The sequence below is a fragment of the Chrysochloris asiatica genome, unplaced genomic scaffold (assembly GCF_000296735.1).
Source record: "Chrysochloris asiatica unplaced genomic scaffold, ChrAsi1.0 scaffold00054, whole genome shotgun sequence".
Lineage (NCBI taxonomy): Eukaryota > Metazoa > Chordata > Mammalia > Afrosoricida > Chrysochloridae > Chrysochloris > Chrysochloris asiatica.
The window spans coordinates 13384137-13388784 of NW_006408572.1; the positions used below are offsets into that span (position 1 = coordinate 13384137).

Consider the following 4648-nt stretch of genomic DNA (forward strand, 5'->3'; position numbering starts at 1 on the left):
CGTGGTACTAACAGTTAATGTGCTCTGCTGCTAACCCAGAGGTTGGAAGTTTGAGTCCATCCACAGGCACCTTGGAAGAAAAGGCTAATGACCTACATCCCAAAAAAACCGTCACTAGCGGCCATATTGAGTTCAGGTCCACTCTGATGTCATGTGATCACCTAGAGTTGGTGACCAGTGATTTAAATGAAGGGATGGAACAGGATAATTGAGTACAGTCAGGAGACGCCCCTTCATGTGCTACTTCTAACGCTCGGTTCCAGTCCCTCTCCAGGTGGGCCCAAAGCTCTGCTGGAAGTGAAGCAAGGCCCTTCAGCTTATAACATGAGGAAACATCAACTCCACGGTCTCAATGGCCACAGCTCAATGGTTTGAAGAAGCTCTCCTTTGAGGAGTAGGGGGATTCAGGAGATAGGAGAAGGTACCATAAGCTGGCATGGTGATGTGTGTTGAAACGCTGGACTGCAAAGTTGGTTTGAACCACAAAGTCAGCTGTTCAAGCTCACCAGCTGCTCCTCAGAAACCACATATAGAGAGTCGCTATGAGTTGCAACTGACTCAACAGCACTTACCAACAACAATAACAACATGAGGTTGTAGGGGTATTGAGTCGCCCCTTTTTCCTCTCCTCGGTTTTTATATGTTTTTGTTGTTGCTAAGTGCTATCAGTGCTGCATAGAATTTCCGACGAGTGGTTGGTAGATTTGAACCATCAACCTTGTGGTTAGCAGTGCAGTGCTTATATTACATTACACACACACACAGACATATATATATTGCTGGGTTTTAGTGCCTTCGAGTCAATTCCGACTGATAGCAACCCTGTATTGGGTTTCCAAGGAGCAACTGGTGGATTTGAACTGCCAACCTTGCAGATCAAATTGACTTTGTAGTCCAGTACTTCCTATATTTATATAGTTGGTTTTGTTGTTAAGTTCTGACTCATTTGTTTTCAAACAAAGCAAACACAAAAACCGAGGAATACTTGTTATACTAAATCGAAAATGATTACCTAAAGAATATATTTAACATTTAAAAGTATTAAATATGTTTAACATTTTTAAATTTTCAATATTTTAAAATTGGGTATATTTTAATTTCATAGTGAATTAGCAAGGCAATTTTTAATTCTCATTTCTGTATAGAAATAATTTTTAGTTTTTAATAAACTAACAAACAAAAAAAGCTCTCATTTCAAAATAAAAATAAAATCCCAGATCATATAGATGCTTACAGTGATTACAGTTATCTAAACAGCTTACATACATATTCAGCTGTAAGATGGTAACTAATTTTCTGTGGCAAATTTCTTTAGTGCCAAGAACTTGATAGAGTTCAAGCAAAGTCCTAAAGATAATCTGCTGTGGTTAAGAGTCATCCTGGCTCAGAGCAAACGGGTCCATAGGATTCCTGACACTGTAAATCTCACTGGGAGCAGAAAGCCTCATCTTTCTCTTATAGAATAGCTAGTGGACTTGAACTACCCATCTTGTGGTTAGCAGTCCAGTGCTTATCCTATGGAGCCATCACACTCTCAAAAGATAACCGAGCAGTCACTAAATTTTACTAAGTCTTTGTTTTAGATTTTGTTCTTCTAGCATAAGTAATTAGTCTCTCCTGTGCTCAAACCCTGGAACCTTGGTTGCTCCTCTATCAGCTGGCTTGCAAACAAGCCAACCATTTTGAGAATGTTTTAAGGATACAACTTGCAAACTCCAGCATGAGAAAACTTCAAAAAATGCACAGTTGTGAGTATTTACAACCATCACACCGGTGGCTGAAGACTGTTCGTACCGCTCTCCTGAGATGACATCTCACAACAATAGAGTCAAAATAGAAGGTTTTAACAAAAAGCAAACAAACAGTAGCATATGTGCAATTTCTCCTTCAATGTGTGTGTCAAGCACTCAGTTAAATTTTCCAATTGAAGAACTGCCCTAGGATGCTAGGCAACACATATCACTCTTACTTAATAGTCCTCATTGCAGCAGCTACAACTCTGCACACAGCCCCACCAGTGCTTCCCAGAGACAGTTTTTAACTGAAATTTAGTTCTTTGCACCAAGTAAATGATTGCCCACAGCCCCTAGTTAGTATACATAAGAGCTAAAATTTCTAGATTTGAAGAGAAACAAATAATTACTGCTCCAATCAGCTGCTCTGCTTCTAATGTTCTTCAATTAATGCTTTACAACTGTGGGGGCCAAGAATGTTCTTCTAATGTTCTTCAATTAATGCTTAACAACTGTGGGTCTAGGAGCAGAGGTCTCTAGGACCATCAATGGAAAGGAGCCGATAGCAGGACCCTACCCAGAGAAGCAGCGAGGCCTGAGATGGAGGCAGAGACGATGACGTGGAGTGATGAAGCGGCTGGGGACTTTGGATCCAGAGAGGGAGAGGGACTGTGTGCTGAAGAATGGTGGGGGCGGTTTATAGGGTATACCCTTTGGTCGGTCAATGATGCATGGAGGGGATTGGAACCATGGCAATGAAACGATGTACGGTGGAATGAATGTAAAACTAAAGTTCTCCCATGTAAAATATCATATAATTCATAATAAAACATGGAAAGAAAAAAAAAAAGAAAGGGGTGTCTGGGTCTGCTGATCCTGCTCACTGGAGGAGGCTGTCTGCTGTGCCTTTCTCTGCTCTAACACTGTTCAATCGATTGTGTAGTCTGATGGTGGTTCAGGGTCTTGAAAAGAACGTGGAAGACTTGTCTCAGACACATGTAATCCAGAGCCTCATCAAATAGCCCACAGTACACACTAAGTACCTGGCTCATTCTGCAGGAAACCTTGCACGTAAAACTCCGACAAGAGCGGACATTTTCTTTGCACTCATCTTTTCATGTTTTTCTTTGTTGTAGTCTTTAGTCCTTGAGGTGGCAGACTGGTTCAATTAAAATTCACCCAAACTATCCAAATGATTCCATGTCACCTCTAGACTCTCCTCAATGTCAAAATGTGCGCTGATACAAATCAGGCAGCGCTAATGAGATTGTTGTCTTCTCTGTGTGGTATGTGTTGCCTTGCCCTGTTATCTCGGAACCAAAATCAATATGGAGTAATTTATTACAGTGATGCCCAGTATCTATTAGGAAGTTATCTGGTTTAATGTCTCCGTGTATAAAATTATTTGTATGCATATATTCAAGTCTACTGATCATCCAGTCAGCTGACCTAAGTACTGAGAACTTCTTGAACAGAAATTGAAGAGGTCTCCGAGGCTAGGCCCTAGAAGATCCATGAGTAACACTATTTAGTCTTTCTTGACTGTGCCGCAAGATGTGGGGGACACCAACTCCACTTTGAAGAATCTTAGACCGTACACTGTCATGTAACAACTGGGGGTCCTTGGTCTTCTGAGATTCTAGCTTTTACTGCCACTTTCGTGACGCTGGTGATGTTGGTCACCAGGTAAATATCCCCAAAGCAGTTAGACCCAGTACCCAATCTTTAATGCCAATTTTTATTTCCTTCTAACAAGGAATCTGGAGCTGTTATTTCTTACTATCTTGAGACATGAAAATGGATTGCTGGGACAAGGCCCAACACCTATGAAAGGAGGACAGGATGTCTGGGGCTTGTCCACAGTGCAAGGCTTTGGAGGAAACAGGAAACGGCATTGCGAGGCATAGAATCGATTTAGGGGAACTGATCATGACAGATTACTTACATTCTTTTTTGCAAGGCCTCAGTTTGTGAGAAAGTTCTCACGATTACTAATCTGGGATGCTTGCTTCTGAGAAGCCACCGCTACCTCATTTTCGGTACAACCTGTTAGAGGCTGGAAATGTTGATTACGAGTGTTGTCAGCTCCTGCTGGTACGAACCCTGTCTCTCCACCAACACCATCATCTCCGTTTCAGCATCCCATCTTGGTTCCCCGCCTCCAGCCACCACAAAAATCCTCAATTTTCCACCAGTTCCTCATAAAGACTTTCTTCTTTTATAAAGTGATCATTTAACAAGGTTTGGCAATGTTAGGAGGGTTTTGTTTTCATTTTTTGATTTATCTCAGGGTCTTACAGGGTAGATTGGTGTGGCTGATCCAGGTGGTTGAGGTAGAACATGGGTAGGTGTGGGTTAGAAATTCTTAAGTTGTATTTTATTCACCGCTTTATAAATAATAATGTGACTGGCTTTGGCATTTTAAAATGAACCATTTTGACCACTCATTTTGATTGAAGAAAGAAAGAAAGAAAAAAAAAAAAAGAATTAAGTTTTTACCTTAAAATGAGAATGTTTAGCAGAATACAGTCCTTTTTCTTATAAGCAGATAGAACCTTAAAGGGCACTCCCGTTTGAATGATGAGTCACTGATGTGCAGTGATTTCCCAAGATCACACAGCCAATGATAAAGCTGGGACCAAAATCAGGTCTTCTAATGGTTACTTCACCAAAGAAGAATTGATGCTTTTGAGTTACAGTGTTGGAGGAAAATATTGAAAGCGCCATGGGCTGCCAAAAGAACCAATTGATACGTTCTGGAAGAAGTGCAGCCAGAGTGCTCCTTGGAGGCCAGGATGACCAAACTTTGTCTCTCACACTTTGGACATATTGTCAGGAGGGAACATTCCCTAGAGAAGGATATCATGTTTGGTAAGGTGGAGGGTCAGAGAAACAGAGGAAGACCCCAGAGGGAT

At 41.3% G+C, this 4648-nt stretch overlaps 1 pseudogene; it reads right to left on the minus strand.

Moving 5' to 3' along the window:
- Positions 1 to 2981: 2981 nt before the first annotated feature.
- LOC102830843 lies at positions 2982 to 3628 on the minus strand (annotated as a pseudogene).
- Positions 3629 to 4648: the final 1020 nt, after the last annotated feature.